We start from the raw sequence: 19,179 nt of genomic DNA on the forward strand, positions 1-19,179 counted from the left end.
TGGTAAATGCAGTCGAATTCGTAGTCCATTCCGAAAGTAATAAAGTCTTTCACCTCTGTAGGCGCAGCAAGTGCTGTTTATCCCTGTACACGTGTTTCTGGGTTTAGCCCATCATCAGCAGGGAGCAGCATGGTATAGGGGCTTGCTTGAAATGCCGCCAAATGTTTTCTCAGGTTTATGTACCTCTCATGGCGCACAGGTGCCTCCCAAGGCTCGTCAGCCGTGGCTCAAGGGAGCCGTCCAAAGACAAAATTACAAAGAAAGGGAGCACACTGCCTACACTCCAGCAACAAAGTCCAACCCCAATGCATCATGGTAAATGCAGTCGAATTCGTAGTCCATTCCGAAAGTAATAAAGTCTTTCACCTCTGTAGGCGCAGCAAGTGCTGTTTATCCCTGTACACGTGTTTCTGGGTTTAGCCCATCATCAGCAGGGAGCAGCATGGTATAGGGGCTTGCTTGAAATGCCGCCAAATGTTTTCTCAGGTTTATGTACCTCTCATGGCGCACAGGTGCCTCCCAAGGCTCGTCAGCCGTGGCTCAAGGGAGCCGTCCAAAGACAAAATTACAAAGAAAGGGAGCACACTGCCTACACTCCAGCAACAAAGTCCAACCCCAATGCATCATGGTAAATGCAGTCGAATTCGTAGTCCATTCCGAAAGTAATAAAGTCTTTCACCTCTGTAGGCGCAGCAAGTGCTGTTTATCCCTGTACACGTGTTTCTGGGTTTAGCCCATCATCAGCAGGGAGCAGCATGGTATAGGGGCTTGCTTGAAATGCCGCCAAATGTTTTCTCAGGTTTATGTACCTCTCATGGCGCACAGGTGCCTCCCAAGGCTCGTCAGCCGTGGCTCAAGGGAGCCGTCCAAAGACAAAATTACAAAGAAAGGGAGCACACTGCCTACACTCCAGCAACAAAGTCCAACCCCAATGCATCATGGTAAATGCAGTCGAATTCGTAGTCCATTCCGAAAGTAATAAAGTCTTTCACCTCTGTAGGCGCAGCAAGTGCTGTTTATCCCTGTACACGTGTTTCTGGGTTTAGCCCATCATCAGCAGGGAGCAGCATGGTATAGGGGCTTGCTTGAAATGCCGCCAAATGTTTTCTCAGGTTTATGTACCTCTCATGGCGCACAGGTGCCTCCCAAGGCTCGTCAGCCGTGGCTCAAGGGAGCCGTCCAAAGACAAAATTACAAAGAAAGGGAGCACACTGCCTACACTCCAGCAACAAAGTCCAACCCCAATGCATCATGGTAAATGCAGTCGAATTCGTAGTCCATTCCGAAAGTAATAAAGTCTTTCACCTCTGTAGGCGCAGCAAGTGCTGTTTATCCCTGTACACGTGTTTCTGGGTTTAGCCCATCATCAGCAGGGAGCAGCATGGTATAGGGGCTTGCTTGAAATGCCGCCAAATGTTTTCTCAGGTTTATGTACCTCTCATGGCGCACAGGTGCCTCCCAAGGCTCGTCAGCCGTGGCTCAAGGGAGCCGTCCAAAGACAAAATTACAAAGAAAGGGAGCACACTGCCTACACTCCAGCAACAAAGTCCAACCCCAATGCATCATGGTAAATGCAGTCGAATTCGTAGTCCATTCCGAAAGTAATAAAGTCTTTCACCTCTGTAGGCGCAGCAAGTGCTGTTTATCCCTGTACACGTGTTTCTGGGTTTAGCCCATCATCAGCAGGGAGCAGCATGGTATAGGGGCTTGCTTGAAATGCCGCCAAATGTTTTCTCAGGTTTATGTACCTCTCATGGCGCACAGGTGCCTCCCAAGGCTCGTCAGCCGTGGCTCAAGGGAGCCGTCCAAAGACAAAATTACAAAGAAAGGGAGCACACTGCCTACACTCCAGCAACAAAGTCCAACCCCAATGCATCATGGTAAATGCAGTCGAATTCGTAGTCCATTCCGAAAGTAATAAAGTCTTTCACCTCTGTAGGCGCAGCAAGTGCTGTTTATCCCTGTACACGTGTTTCTGGGTTTAGCCCATCATCAGCAGGGAGCAGCATGGTATAGGGGCTTGCTTGAAATGCCGCCAAATGTTTTCTCAGGTTTATGTACCTCTCATGGCGCACAGGTGCCTCCCAAGGCTCGTCAGCCGTGGCTCAAGGGAGCCGTCCAAAGACAAAATTACAAAGAAAGGGAGCACACTGCCTACACTCCAGCAACAAAGTCCAACCCCAATGCATCATGGTAAATGCAGTCGAATTCGTAGTCCATTCCGAAAGTAATAAAGTCTTTCACCTCTGTAGGCGCAGCAAGTGCTGTTTATCCCTGTACACGTGTTTCTGGGTTTAGCCCATCATCAAATGTTTTCTCAGGTTTATGTACCTCTCATGGCTGACGAGCCTTGGGAGGCACCTGTGCGCCATGAGTGGTACATTAACCTGAGAAAACATTTGGCGGCATTTCAAGCAAGCCCCTATACCATGCTGCTCCCTGCTGATGACGGGCTAAACCCAGAAACACGTGTACAGGGATAAACAGCACTTGCTGCGCCTACAGAGGTGAAAGACTTTATTACTTTCTGAATGGACTACGAAGTCGACTGCATTTACCATGATGCGTTGGGGTTGGACTTTGTTGCTGGAGTGTAGGCAGTGTGCTCCCTTTCTTTGTAATTTTGTCTTTGGACGGCTCCCTTGAGCCACGGCTGACGAGCCTTGGGAGGCACCTGTGCGCCATGAGTGGTACATTAACCTGAGAAAACATTTGGCGGCATTTCAAGCAAGCCCCTATACCATGCTGCTCCCTGCTGATGACGGGCTAAACCCAGAAACACGTGTACAGGGATAAACAGCACTTGCTGCGCCTACAGAGGTGAAAGACTTTATTACTTTCTGAATGGACTACGAAGTCGACTGCATTTACCATGATGCGTTGGGGTTGGACTTTGTTGCTGGAGTGTAGGCAGTGTGCTCCCTTTCTTTGTAAAGAAGTGGTTTTATGTTCGCTGTTTTCTCTTTTTTTTTTTTTTTTTTCAGGACAGGGTAGACTGATCATTTGTAACTGAAAGTGCATAATTTTACACTGGGATAAAGACGCTTTCTCCTTAATGAAATTATGCATGACTCGTCAATCATTAATGGAGAGAATGCTTATACCTGTATGAAAGAAAAGTGTATACTTTCACAAGCAAAAGTGAGAGATGTACAATCGGAGATTACTGTCTAAAAGGTAAGAAAAAGATATTCTATTTTGACCAGATAGAGGGCAGCTAATTTTCATATATATATATATATATATATATATGTATATATATGTTTATATATATACATATATATATATATATATATATCACAACACCCAAATCTATACCACTTTTTTATATCTGTACATGTTTGTGTTTCTCAAATCTGCTCACTTGAAATTATTTATTTCCATTTCATTATAGCACAGGTGTATGGCACATGCTGAAAGTAGATGGCTATAAATCATTGCAGGCAGCAGTCTGAATTGACAAGGTCAAACATCCTACAAAAAATCCTCGACATCATCAAAAATATTCAAGGGGTCATTTGCAATAGAAAGGGTGGCTTGCTTTAATATTTTTTTTCCTTTGGTATATTATTTCTGTGTTACAATCTGAAAGTATTAGAGTGGAAAAATCTCAGACATATCTACTTAGTTTTTATGGTTTTAAAAACATACTTTTTTCACTGTTAGGTGAGAAATGCCTGGATGACAGATAATTATTCACAGACTATCACTTTATATTTTTACATTTTGTTTAAACCAGCATGATGGCATGTATATTAATATTCCGTGTAGCTATCTGCAGGCTGATATGCAGGAAATGATGGAAGATTCCACTGATCCTTCCTCATAGAGAAGCAACCTTATCCCAAAGAGAGGACTGCGCAAGCTGGTGAAAAAGGCCAGGTTTGTTTGGATAGTGCAGGTATTCTCCTCACAGGTTTGAGTAAAATAAATTTTTACCAAACAAATGTGGTAAAGGTGTCACTAAGGCTCATGTTGGAACTGCTGCCCTTGAGGAAGAAACTTGCCATAAAGATCTTCCTTGCCAGATGAGAACTGAAGAAACCAGCAAATCTAGAAGAAAACAACGAAGTACCTGTTTTCATTGACCATGTCTTGTCTACTTTTACTGTTCTATTTTATGGTAACCTGAGCCCTTTTGGGACCAGGTATGTGTTTCACTTGAATAAAATGAATGTAGAAGTCATTTTGGATCCATTTTATTTCAACCTCTGTTTTGTTTGGTCTTTTCCCACTTATCACAATATTAGAAAAATGTCAGGTAATATCTTATACACAAATAAAGGTAATGTCTACTAAATATTAGGGAGTATCAGAAATTAAAAGGCTTCTTTTGAATTAAAAGTGTGTTGTATTCTCTCTAACTCCTACCTTAGATTTGTTTTATACCACCCCCAAGCCCACCACTATCTTTTATTGCACAGAAAATAAAGTATTATGCCACAGCTGTAGGTTAATTTTAGCTGCTTATTAGTTACTTAGATTTGATTGGAATGTATAAATAAGACACATTTCTTACATTCAAACACAATTCCCTTTTGTACAGGATTGCACATGGGTCCTGCACCTCACACAGTACTTGTTTAGCAACAGATTAGTTGATCTAAAGTACTTGATGGGCACTAGATTTGAGAAAATGTGACCATAGAATGTTCCTATCATAGAATGAATATAATAGAATCTGCAGTGAGTATTACAATCCTCACTCGATTATAAATCATTCATTGGTTACCAACAGCCATCAAAATGTTTCCTGGAATCATCCAGGAGTAATTCACTCTCCCCCCTGCAGTTGTCATTAAGACATCCTATAGTAAGTCACACTCATGCTAACGTTTTCCTGTAATCCCCCTGGAATAATCCATACTCTTTCTATAGTTGTCATGGAGTAATCCTGAAATAATTTACAGTCATCCAAAAGTTGTCCTGGAAACATCCTAGAGTAATCCTCAGTCATTGTGAAGTTGTTGTGGAATCATCCTGTAGTAATTAACACTCATCCTGAAGTTGTCAGTTGGTGTTCCATGAGTAGTAAAAGATCATCACGCATATTCAATTGAAGTAATCAGGATACCATCCCAGAGTCGTTTTTGTGATGACTGTAGAGTCATCTCATTTAAATATTTCAGCCTATACACATACTTCAGGATGGTTTGGGATGACTTCATCAGATCATTGCAGAAATAGCCCAGCTGGAGTCATCGGATGACTTCAGAATGACTCCAGGAAGATCTTCCTTTTTGACTTGGGTAAGCTACAGAGATAGTCTCTTTTAATTCAGCCCACATCCCTTCCTCTCCACTCATCCTTCTTCCATCAGCTCTTCTCCCTCCTTCACTTCTCCACAGCCAACAGACTAGTAAGGTTAGTTAAATGCTTCTTTTGACTTGGGAATGTCAACTGAATCTTATAAACGTGAATCCTGGCACGGCTATCTCAGCCTCTCATCCTTCCAGTGTGATAAATTAGGTACTATTACCTGGAGCCGCAGTAACATCTATAATTAACTGTGCTATGAATTGAATGGCTGTGGGAACATGCAGTACGCAACAGAACACGTGTTATAACCATCCCACTCCTGCCAGCCTTCTTCTTCCCGCTTCCTTTAGGTCTTTCTCTACCCATCATAGTCCTCACCTTCTCCTTCCCCACCTTCTCCCATCAGGAAGCCTCATCATTATCTGCTTCAGTCCTTGCTCTCACTCCCAAACCCCTCTTTCACCTGCCCTTAGCTCTTCCCCCACTTCTCCTCCTCTCATCCTTTCTCTAGTCATCTTCTCCATTGACTCTTCCTGGCTCCCTTTCATGCCTTTAATCTGTGTCCCTCTTTCTTTTGCTCCTTCTCTGCACCATCTTCCTTAGTCCGGTCAGTTTTGCCCCGTTTTCCTCCTATTAGCCCCTTTTCCTTCCCTTTTTCTTTGCCTTTCGTTTTCCGTCCTTAGTCCATCTCCCTCCTTTCCTCCCGTTATCCCTCTGCCTTGCTTTCCTCCTCTGAGTCTCTCACCCTCCATTTCTTCCTATCACGCCTTCTCCCTGACCTTCCCCCTCTGCTCCCTCTCCTTCTTGGTTCTGTTTGCTAGTGACAGACCGGCGCCCTGCTCCGCTGTCTGCCCTCTTGTGTCCTCAGCTCCACGCTGATCTTTTCTTCCCTCCACAGCACACTGCAGTCTATGCCTCGGAGGACACTCCCAGGGGTATATTTACCAGGCCTTCGGGCAGACGCTTGTGTGGCACAGCTCAACGGAACGCGTAGCAGCATGCGTGCCATTCCTTAGAAACGCAATCCTTAGTGAATATGCACTCCCTGAACGCCCGCTTTACTCTCAGCATGGCTGAACTATGTCCGTTGTTGTCATTACTATTACCCCCAAGTCCCTTTCCTATGTTTCTTTCAATGGCAGGCCCCTCTTCCTGGTCCCCCGTCTGAAAAATAGATATATTGGTGGATATTCTCATGCTTTTTGTCCAACATACAGCGGGATCACTGTGGTGGATTGAATGTCAAAAGCTCGAATACAAAAATATAGTCCTGCACCAATATCTAGATACGCAGTATTGACAATGCATGCGTTTGCAATGGAGAACTGATTTAGGGCCAGATGTATCAAATAATTTAGCATTCGTAAACGGTGCGAATCGCAAGATTCCACTGTTTGCGAATGCAAAATAGCCTTTCACGCTGTATGAAAGGCATCACAGTCCAATTTTAGGGAATCGTAATTTTTAGCAATTGCCTAAAATTGCAATTCAGAATAGGGAATTGTTATTTGTGATCCCTTAAATAGGAAATCGCAAATAGGGAATTTCTATATGTGATTTGCTCAACCATTTCCTAAATGCGAACTGGGCATTTAGGAAATGCAATTACCACCAACTCCAAGTTGGTAGTGTTAACGCGTCCCTTTATGATAAATTATTACACATTGGGACTCGTTTTAGGCCAATGAATCTTTTGACCCTGTTGAGAGACACCTTAGGACGAGATAGCTAATCAACATGTCAATTAATACGTCAATAATGTCATCAATATTTATCACAATACTGCATTTCACCTTAGTCAAAGACATTAATCAAACTCAAGACACCACCATGACCTTGCAGTCATGAATAACCACACCACTTTAGTATGAATTTAGTGATATTTATTCCCTATTGATTACAATACTACTAGCAAGTTTATTAGTCTCAAAACCAAGAAACACAATAGCATAGTCACAATATGGCAACTCTGGTAAGATTTCATCAAAGCTAGAATCACAAACATTACACACCGTCAGCATAGATTATTCTGAGCAGAGTATATTAGCGCATTGTTCAACAAAACATAGATTCAGTCATTTGTCTATTTGCGTCAGTTCAGTGAACCCCTCACCTAACCTCAAATTAGCATTGGCATGTTGGGCTTCATGCAAAACAATTTCATAACACCAATTTGGAAAACATCTAACTATGGCTCCTGTCAAAAGAAAAGCAGTTGGTACCTAGAAAGGAAAGGCAAACAGACAATCACAATTTCATTGTCATATAGTTACCCTCCAAGTTTGGTCAGCAGTCAGGGTCTGTCTTCGTCTTCAGGACATCAGGTGATTCGCCATCAAAAGAAATTCAGCTCCAGCAAAAAGGGAAAAAGGGGGCACTTCCCTCATAAGGAGGTAAAGTGTAAATGGGCAATCTAAGGACAGAATGGTTTTAAGAACCAAACAGCAAAGTCTCTATGCAAAGTGACAAAGTGTCTGGGTCATAGCAAATAGCATCAGCATCTCTCCCTCTCCTAGTCTCCTGCTCCCTAATTTCTCCTGTTCTAGTTTACTTCCTGGTGACAAGGGTTTTTATCCCTTTTTCATTGTACATTCCCCTAAAATCTAATTAGACAAGGGGTTGCACCCCACTATCTTTAACCAATTAAAAACACATTAGCTCATCAAATTTGTTACCCCATAACAGTATTTTATTGGTTCTTATGATTGACGTCTTTAGCGGGTGGAATGTCCGGTATGATTTCATCGTCTTGTGGTCCTTTGCACATCTTCGGTCAGTGGCTCCATTGTCCGTACCGGTTTAGGCGACCTTGTTAATCTACACTGTTGCATTTAGCTAAAAATTTTACTATAGGCAGGATGAATTCGTGAGAACGGATCTACTACAGTTACATTCAGCTTCTAACTTTTGGAAAAAACAAGAGTTTATGTCCTTTAGCAAGTCAGCACACTGCACGTTAGAAAAATAAATTTAATATGAGAGTCAGGCAGCTAGGACTCGACTCATGCTAACTAAGTCCTGCTGCTTTATTAGCAAGAATCTAATACATTTAGGGCCATATTTATACTTTTTGACGCAAAACTGCGCTAACGCAGTTTTGCGTCAAAAAAATTTGCGCCGGCTAACGCCATTCTGAAGCGCCATGCGGGCGCCGTATTTAATCAATGACGTTAGCCGGCGTTAGCCGCCGCCGCTGCCTGGTGTGCGTGAAAAAAAAGGACGTACACCAGGCAGCGCCAGCGTAGGGGGATATGGAGCTTGGGCGCCAAAAAATGGGGCAAGTCAGGCTGAGGCAAATCTTTCGCCTCAACCCGATTTGCGCCATTTTTTTCGACTCCCAACCCCCATTGAAATGACTCCTGTCTTAGCAAAGACAGGAGTCATGCCCCCTTGCCCAATGGCCATGCCCAGGGGACTTATGTCCCCTGGGCATGGTCATTGGGCATAGTGGCATGTAGGGGGGCACAAATCAGGCCCCCCTATGCCACAAACAAAATAAAAAAAAATACTTACCAGAACTTACCTTAATGTCCCTGGAATGGGTCCCTCCATCCTTGGGTGTCCTCCTGGGGTGGGCAAGGGTGACAGGGGGTGTCCCTGGGGGCATGGGAGGGCACCTCTGGGCTCCTTCCGAGCCCACAGGTCCCTTAACGCCTGCCCTGACCAGGCGCTAAAAAACGGCGCAAAAGCGGCTGGACGTCATTTTTTTTGACCCGCCCACTCCCAGGCGTGAGTTTTGCCCGGGAGTGTAAATACGGCGCACAGGCCTCGGAGTCAATTTTTTAGACGGGAACGCCTACCTTGCATATCATTAACGCAAAGTAGGTGTCCACGCTAAAAAATGACGCAAACTCCATGGACTTTGGCGCTAGACGCGTCTAACGCCAAAGTATAAATATGGAGTTAGTTTTGCGTCGGAATTGCGTCAAAAAAAACGACGCAATTCCGGCGCAAACAGAGTATAAATATGCCACTTAGCCTTTCAATATTAGTGTAAAATCATAATTTAATAATACATTTCACCATTATTAGTCAGTTTCATTAGTCCCCGTATACATTTGAGGCCACTCCCCGTGGTCACATTTCAAGTGCACGTTTTAGCAAAACATGTTAATACAGTTTCTAAGTGTCATTAATATACATTAGTTCATAAACATTTCATGTTAATATAGATTATATAAGCTACGCTCTCTCAGTCCCTCCTCTGATGACCTTTGTTATCACACAAACCTTTCCCTTTCAACCTTTCACTTTCAATTTTTCACCTTGCGCATAATGCACATTTCAACATCTTGCCCTTTGTGTGAGCTTTCCCAAATTTCATTAAACATTTTCTCCCTTTCAATTTCTTCATTTCTTTTGCTTCGTTTTGTCAAATTTCTTTTAATTCTTTCATTAATTTTGCATGCTCCCCATAATCCCAATAGACAAATCAGAACAATTAATAGACCCCCTAATATTTTTGCAAATACCCCATTCCAAATATTACTAAACCAACTCCCTACTCTGGGAAATCCTTTCCCAACTTTCTCCCAAACTCCAGGTTCCTTCAGCTCCTTTAAATCTGCACTATCTCTTGTTAGGTTAGTAAGCATACTTCTAATCTTTTTGCTATTATCAGGTATGAACGAGCAACAATGACGCTCGTTAAGCATCTTACAGACTCCGCCGCTCTTCGCTAAAAGAATGTCTAAAGCAAGTCGGTTTTGAAAAGTCATTGCTCTTTCCGCAGCAAGTTCAGTATCCATCAGGAGTATAGACCCTGTGAAATTTGTCAGCATGTTATCCACAATAGTGGACAACTTTCGAATCTTTATGGAGTTTAAGATAACCCCTACTGAAGGAATTATGGCTCCAAATATGTCACCAACGACAGCAGCCGCTGTCTCTCTCTTTTGTCTAGTACGTTGTAATTCAGACATCTTAGGTATTTGTTTTAAGTCATCAATCTGGTAAATCTTTGGGAAAACTATTCCCAAATAACATGTCCCATACCATCCCTTAGGCAGACGGTAATAAGCATTTAGTCCACATATGTAATAGATCCCAGGGATCGCTGGATCCTGTCCATTTAACATGAATGTCCATTTACTCTGAAACAAAAACACATGCCTGCACTCACTCGTTCCCACAAATAGTGTTGTGCTCAGATATTGGCCTATATATACAAAGCCTTCCTACATGTAAGGCATCTATAGCTAGCTTGCCCTGCGTCTTTATTGCGGTGTAAGCATAATCATTTGCGTATGTGCGTTTTTCTACCCCCTTTTCTAGCCTTTCTTCCAGTGCTTTGCGTCTATCATCAGTGTGATCTAAAAAACTCTTCTCTACAGGTGTTAGTAGACAGGTCAAATTATTGCGGTGCACATAAGCTGTCCCAAAGGTTAGTGTTTGCTCAAAGAAACCTCTAACTAATTTTATACTATGCTCTTTAGCTAGCTTGTTCAAAAACTCAATCACAGGCACAAAAGAAAACACTACATCTAAATTAGAGTAAAAATATTGCACATGTTCCCGGTCATAGAATCTTGTTAGCAGCAAACCACAGCTTATCCCGTACGTTAGTGGCAGACTATGGTAGGTGACCCCTTCTTGTACTGATGAAGGAATCTTTGTGCACACATAACAGTTTCTCGCATCCATTGTATCAACATACTCATTCAGCAAGCGATAGAAGACATTAGTAGAAAGTTCCCCTTTTGAATTAGTTCCCTCATGCAAGTATTTTGTATCCTGCTCAAACTTTTCCCACGGTGTTAGTGTAGCAGTTTCAGGTTTTGAAGCATTGTTAGTCACCTTTTTATCCAACCAAGGCATTCCCACAATCACACCTATTATTATTATTGCACACACAACACCTAATATAGCACTTAACCAACCACACACCTTACCCTTCTTGCTACTACCTCTAGTGCAAGCAATGATCTGTAAAGAATCAGATAGCAGAAGATATAAGACAAACAATCAACTTGAGGACGATTTAAAGCTCTCTTTTTTTTTTTTCTTAATGCAAAGTCTCTCTTTCTTTCTGCGAGTATTTACAGCGTTCCACTCACCCCAAGACCCTTTTGTCAAATCAGGTTAGCAGCTTGTCATAATCGGTTTTCAGAGTCAATTCAGGTTATCAGTGTCACATCCGGTAATTTGTCAGTCTCTTTTTTCAGCTTTTCGCTTTCAATTTCAATTTAACACAGTCTTTTTCTCTGGTTGATTTCAGGTGCCGTAATATTGGCCTGGTACCTCTCGATCAAAACAGAACGCTAAGATTTCTTGTTGCCATTCAGATGTCGTTGCATATGCCCATTCAGGACCTGCGTACCATTTGTTTGCAACTCTTTTTCTTTTCAATCTGCGTTCGCTTTGCAACTCTCCTTCACTGAGATCTTCTTTTCTAGTTGTATCAATTTCTTCCTCTATTGTGTCACCCAGGACCACTTTCTCCCTTGCAGCTTGTTTCTTTGGCCAGTCATCTCCTTTATGTGTTTTCTTTCTGCTTGGCCTTTCAGGACGTTGTACAGCACCCTCCTCTTGTGCTATGGTGTTTTCTCTTGACGGACCTGCAAGCGGCTCAGGAGGAGTTGATGTACTTTGACCTCCTTTTGCTCCTTCCCCTTCGTCTTCAGGGTCTGTAACGGGCTCAAGTTCAAACCTGTATCCTTCTACTTCTGGGAGAACCTCTCCTTGACATGGTTCTCCTGCTGCCTCCACTGAGATAGGCTCACCATCACCTCTCTCGAACTTGTTTACTGTTTGAGGGACTAAGCCGTCCTCAGTGGGCTCTCCTTCATTCTCAGTTCCCCTTTGAGTACTCTCCGGTCCTGAGACTTCCTTCTCTGCAGTTGTTGTTTTCGACACTTCAAGTTCCTCATCAGTTGGACATGTCACCTTCTTTGTGTGACTGTATGTATCCAGTTTGGAACGCATGCGCATTTCACAGCAGTGTTTGTTGTCAGTATTACTTGATATGGCCCCTTCCAGCGCGGCTCCAAACACGACTTCCTCACGTGTTTCTTGACAACCGCCCAGTCACCGGCTTGCAGGGTGTGACCTGGATCACTGATCGGTGGCAATGTGTTAGCCTCCACCTGGTGAGAAAAAGAGCGGGCCACATCAGCCAGACCCTTGCAGTAGTCCAACACCATATCATCCGTGATATTCACAAGAGCATGTGCAGGTACTGCGGGCAACCTCATAGCTCTGCCCATCAATATCTCATGGGGGAATAGTCCTGTCTTCTTATCAGGTGTGTTTCTCATTGACATCAGCATTAAGGGCAATGCATCTGGCCACTTCATATTGGTAGCTGCACACATTTTTGCCATTCTCGACTTCAAGGTACCATTCATCCGTTCCACTAGTCCTGATGCTTCAGGGCGCTATCTACAATGCAGCTTCTGCTTAATGTCCAGTGCAGCACACAAGAGCTTAATCACCTTATTGTCGAAGTGTCTGCCCCGATCTGATTCTAAAGAGACCGGAAAGCCGAACCGTGGTATTAATTCTCTAAGCAACAGCTTTGCTACTGTGAGACTGTCATTTCTATGTGTAGGGTAGGCTTCAATCCAGTGATTGAAAACGCACACAATCACCAACACGTACCTCAAGCCTCCACACACAGGCATTTCAATGAAATCCACCTGCATCTTGCTAAACGGACCTCCAGCTCTCCCTATGTGGCTCAAAGTCACCACAGTCCTTTTTCCTGCATTCATCTGTTGACAGATGATGCACCTGTGACAGGTAACCTCTGTGGCTTGTCTGAATTTTGGATTGAACCAATCAATTTTGAATAACCTGATCATTGCGTCTCTCCCAAGGTGTGCCTGACCATGGTAAAGTCTTGCAAACTGTGACAAAAGACTGTTTGGCAAAACCAACTTCCCCTCCTCTGAGACCCACAAGTCGTCAGCCCCCTGTACACATTGCATTCTCTGCCAGGAGCGTTTTTCCTCTCTGCTAGCATGGCCCTGCAGTGATTTTAACTCATCTAATGTATCAACCACTCTTAATTCAAAGTTCAAGCATGGTTCACTTTCAGTTTCAGGTAGTAGTTCCCACTGTTCCTTGAACGATATACAGTTCAAAGCGCAAAACCTTGCGACTTGATCTGCATAGCCGTTTCCCATTGACACAAAGTCTTGCGACTTGACATGAGCATTGCATTTCACCACGGCAATTTCAAGAGGTAACTGAATCGCATGCAACAAATCCTTAATCTGTTTGCCATTTTTCACTGGTGAGCCAGAAGAGGTCATGAAACCCCTCTGTGACCATAATTGGCCAAAATCATGTACAATTCCAAATCCATATCTGCTGTCAGTATAGATAGTGACTTTCAGGTTTGCAGCTGCGTGGCATGCCTTAGTAAGGGCAATCAATTCAGCCACTTGTGCGGAATACTACCTTTCGAGCCAGGAAGCTTCTAGAATACCGGTGATTGTACACACGGCATAACCAGCTCTCAGTTTCCCGACTGAGTCTCTCAAGCATGAACCATCAACAAACATAATGTAATCATTTTTTTCTAACTGTGTATCCTTAATGTCAGGTCTGGGTTTGGTGCATAGTTCTGTTACCTCAAGACAATCATGCTCCATTTCCTCAGTATTATTAATCTCAGTATTTTTAACAGGAAGTAAAGTCGCCGGGTTTAATACGGTACACCTTTTGAGAGAAACATTAGGAAACCCCAGTATAATGGTCTCATATCTCGTTAACCTAGCGTTTATCATGTGTTGAGTCTTAGTTCGGGTAAACAGAATTTCAACTGAATGTGGAACCATTACTGTTAAGGGATGTCCCATCATTATGCTTTCACACTGTGTGAGGCTCTGACCAACTGCTGCAACTGCACGCAAACAACCCAGTAAGGCTGCTGCGACTGGGTCCAAAGTAGCTGAAAAATATGCTACTGGGCGGTTTGCACCTCCATGGACCTGTGTTAAGACAGACAAAGAACAAGCATCACATTCATGACAAAACAGTAGAAAAGGCTTAGTCTAATCAGGCATACCCAAAACTGGTGCCGTGCACATGCACTCTCTCAATTCCATGAATGCCTCAAGCTCTTCCTCGGACAAGATTATGGTACTCGGGTCATTCTTAACTTCCTTGCCTGTCAGTTTTATCAATGGTTTAGAGGTAATCGAGAAGTTGTGAATCCACTGGCGACAGTAGCCCACCATTCCCAAAAACATCCTGACATCTCTCTTGGTTGTCGGAGGATTCATCTGCAGTATGGCTGTCACCCTTTCTTTTGATATTCTCCTGGACCCCTTTTCGATCAAATTGCATAAGTACTTTACCTCTCTCTGACAGTATTGCAGCTTCTTTGGGGACACTTTATGTCCATTCTTTCCCAAATGGTTCAGTAAGGCAATGGTGTCATACCTACAGACATCTTTTGTTCTGGATGCAATCAGCAAGTCATCAATGTACTGTACTAGAGTCGAACTGAAAGGCAGTTCCAACGACTCCAAGTCCTTTCTTTGGCCAGTCATCTCCTTTATGTGTTTTCTTTCTGCTTGGCCTTTCAGGACGTTGTACAGCACCCTCCTCTTGTGCTATGGTGTTTTCTCTTGACGGACCTGCAAGCGGCTCAGGAGGAGTTGATGTACTTTGACCTCCTTTTGCTGCTTCCCCTTCGTCTTCAGGGTCTGTAACGGGCTCAAGTTCAAACCTGTATCCTTCTACTTCTGGGAGAACCTCTCCTTGACATGGTTCTCCTGCTGCCTCCACTGAGATAGGCTCACCATCACCTCTCTCGAACTTGTTTACTGTTTGAGGGACTAAGCCGTCCTCAGTGGGCTCTCCTTCATTCTCAGTTCCCCTTTGAGTACTCTCCGGTCCTGAGACTTCCTTCTCTGCAGTTGTTGTTTTCGACACTTCAAGTTCCTCATCAGTTGGACATGTCACCTTCTTTGTGTGACTGTATGTATCCAGTTTGGAACGCATGCGCATTTCACAGCAGTGTTTGTTGTCAGTATTACTTGATATGGCCCCTTCCAGCGCGGCTCCAAACACGACTTCCTCACGTGTTTCTTGACAACCGCCCAGTCACCGGCTTGCAGGGTGTGACCTGGATCACTGATCGGTGGCAATGTGTTAGCCTCCACCTGGTGAGAAAAAGAGCGGGCCACATCAGCCAGACCCTTGCAGTAGTCCAACACCATATCATCCGTGATATTCACAAGAGCATGTGCAGGTACTGCGGGCAACCTCATAGCTCTGCCCATCAATATCTCATGGGGGAATAGTCCTGTCTTCTTATCAGGTGTGTTTCTCATTGACATCAGCATTAAGGGCAATGCATCTGGCCACTTCATATTGGTAGCTGCACACATTTTTGCCATTCTCGACTTCAAGGTACCATTCATCCGTTCCACTAGTCCTGATGCTTCAGGGCGCTATCTACAATGCAGCTTCTGCTTAATGTCCAGTGCAGCACACAAGAGCTTAATCACCTTATTGTCGAAGTGTCTGCCCCGATCTGATTCTAAAGAGACCGGAAAGCCGAACCGTGGTATTAATTCTCTAAGCAACAGCTTTGCTACTGTGAGACTGTCATTTCTATGTGTAGGGTAGGCTTCAATCCAGTGATTGAAAACGCACACAATCACCAACACGTACCTCAAGCCTCCACACACAGGCATTTCAATGAAATCCACCTGCATCTTGCTAAACGGACCTCCAGCTCTCCCTATGTGGCTCAAAGTCACCACAGTCCTTTTTCCTGCATTCATCTGTTGACAGATGATGCACCTGTGACAGGTAACCTCTGTGGCTTGTCTGAATTTTGGATTGAACCAATCAATTTTGAATAACCTGATCATTGCGTCTCTCCCAAGGTGTGCCTGACCATGGTAAAGTCTTGCAAACTGTGACAAAAGACTGTTTGGCAAAACCAACTTCCCCTCCTCTGAGACCCACAAGTCGTCAGCCCCCTGTACACATTGCATTCTCTGCCAGGAGCGTTTTTCCTCTCTGCTAGCATGGCCCTGCAGTGATTTTAACTCATCTAATGTATCAACCACTCTTAATTCAAAGTTCAAGCATGGTTCACTTTCAGTTTCAGGTAGTAGTTCCCACTGTTCCTTGAACGATATACAGTTCAAAGCGCAAAACCTTGCGACTTGATCTGCATAGCCGTTTCCCATTGACACAAAGTCTTGCGACTTGACATGAGCATTGCATTTCACCACGGCAATTTCAAGAGGTAACTGAATCGCATGCAACAAATCCTTAATCTGTTTGCCATTTTTCACTGGTGAGCCAGAAGAGGTCATGAAACCCCTCTGTGACCATAATTGGCCAAAATCATGTACAATTCCAAATCCATATCTGCTGTCAGTATAGATAGTGACTTTCAGGTTTGCAGCGGCGTGGCATGCCTTAGTAAGGGCAATCAATTCAGCCACTTGTGCGGAATACTACCTTTCGAGCCAGGAAGCTTCTAGAATACCGGTGATTGTACACACGGCATAACCAGCTCTCAGTTTCCCGACTGAGTCTCTCAAGCATGAACCATCAACAAACATAATGTAATCATTTTTTTCTAACTGTGTATCCTTAATGTCAGGTCTGGGTTTGGTGCATAGTTCTGTTACCTCAAGACAATCATGCTCCATTTCCTCAGTATTATTAATCTCAGTATTTTTAACAGGAAGTAAAGTCGCCGGGTTTAATACGGTACACCTTTTGAGAGAAACATTAGGAAACCCCAGTATAATGGTCTCATATCTCGTTAACCTAGCGTTTATCATGTGTTGAGTCTTAGTTCGGGTAAACAGAAGTTCAACTGAATGTGGAACCATTACTGTTAAGGGATGTCCCATCACTATGCTTTCACACTGTGTGAGGCTCTGACCAACTGCTGCAACTGCACGCAAACAACCCAGTAAGGCTGCTGCGACTGGGTCCAAAGTAGCTGAAAAATATGCTACTGGGCGGTTTGCACCTCCATGGACCTGTGTTAAGACAGACAAAGAACAAGCATCACATTCATGACAAAACAGTAGAAAAGGCTTAGTCTAATCAGGCATACCCAAAACTGGTGCCGTGCACATGCACTCTCTCAATTCCATGAATGCCTCAAGCTCTTCCTCGGACAAGATTATGGTACTCGGGTCATTCTTAACTTCCTTGCCTGTCAGTTTTATCAATGGTTTAGAGGTAATCGAGAAGTTGTGAATCCACTGGCGACAGTAGCCCACCATTCCCAAAAACATCCTGACATCTCTCTTGGTTGTCGGAGGATTCATCTGCAGTATGGCTGTCACCCTTTCTTTTGATATTCTCCTGGACCCCTTTTCGATCAAATTGCATAAGTACTTTACCTCTCTCTGACAGTATTGCAGCTTCTTTGGGGACACTTTATGTCCATTCTTTCCCAAATGGTTCAGTAAGGCAATGGTGTCATACCTACAGACATCTTTTGTTCTGGATGCAATCAGCAAGTCATCAATGTACTGTACTAGAGTCGAACTGAAAGGCAGTTCCAACGACTCCAAGTCCTTCTTCAATATCTGATTGAAGATGGACGGTGACTCAGAAAACCCTTGAGGAATTCTGCACCAACTGTACACCTTATCCAGGAATTTGAAACTGAAGAGAAATTGGCTGTCCTCATGAAGAGGCACCGAAAAGAATGCTTGAGACAGGTCCACAACTGTGAACCACTCTGCATCACACAGAACCTGAAACATGATCACTGCTGGATTCGGCACTATGGGGCAACACTTTACCACAATCTTGTTTATTTTCCTCAGGTCTGGATAATTCGAACCTTCCCACATGGCTTTTTCAGACCCATTATTGGTCAATTACACAGGCTGCTCATCACTTCTTTCAGAACTCCTTGCTTTACAAAGTTTGCAATTATCTGTCATACCTGAATGAGGACATCTTGTGCCATGTGGTACTGCGGCACCTGAGGAAACTCTGCGTTCGGCTTAACCTGTACCTTAACCGCTTCTCCTCCCTTTATCAGTCCTACTTCTTTTCCTGTCAGGTCCCACACCTTCTCTGTCACTGTTCCCTGCAACTCGGGTGGCAAGTCAGTCACTGTAAGCATTGGGAATAAAGTTATCAAAGGGTATTCCTCATTTGTACTTTCCGTCTCTAGATCTGTAAATTGCCCATCGTCCCCTTCATCATCACTGTTTGTCACACTTCAATTCCTTCATTTGAACAAGCAATCGAACATTTAGTTTTGCACAGTCTCTTCCCAGTAGAGACACAGGACTAGAATCACAGACTACATATTTATGTAATACCTGGAAGTTTCCAACCTCAACTTGAACTGGGTCTGAAATCGGGTTTGTCAGATACTGATTTGCCCCACCAACCACCCTTATGGTACGTCCTGAAAGTGGTAATTTCGGAGCCTCTGCACTTCTGACTGTAGAGCGTGTAGCTCCTGTGTAAACCAAGAATGAAACCTTGTGACCCATCACCTTACCCTCTACATAGGGTCCCCTCTGATCTACTTCTAGGGATGCTGCAAGCATGCACTCCTCACTGTCAGAACTGTCATCCGACCATTCATCATTTATTCCATCCTCACCATGCAATGGCAATTGCTGTACTGTATTATTTTGACTCATCATTTGGCCTGTGACCTGCTGAGGAAGCATCACCTGTTGCTGTCCCATCGGAGCTAATGGTAATTGCATTTGCTGTCTAGGTACCATGGGAACCTGCTGTTGAACCTGCTGCACTTGTGCTGGTTGAACACGCGGCATTTGTATTTGCTGCATGGGCTGTAACCCCTACATCTGAACCATGTTATTCTGGAAATTCAGATTTTGGCCCCTCACCTTTGGACCTCTCACATTTTGAAATGTACCGACATCATTGCTTTGTTGAACAACACCATCCTGCACCACATTTGGGCATTCCCGCTTCCAATGCCCCACGCCC

Source organism: Pleurodeles waltl, chromosome 1_1 (assembly GCF_031143425.1).
Source record: "Pleurodeles waltl isolate 20211129_DDA chromosome 1_1, aPleWal1.hap1.20221129, whole genome shotgun sequence".
Lineage (NCBI taxonomy): Eukaryota > Metazoa > Chordata > Amphibia > Caudata > Salamandridae > Pleurodeles > Pleurodeles waltl.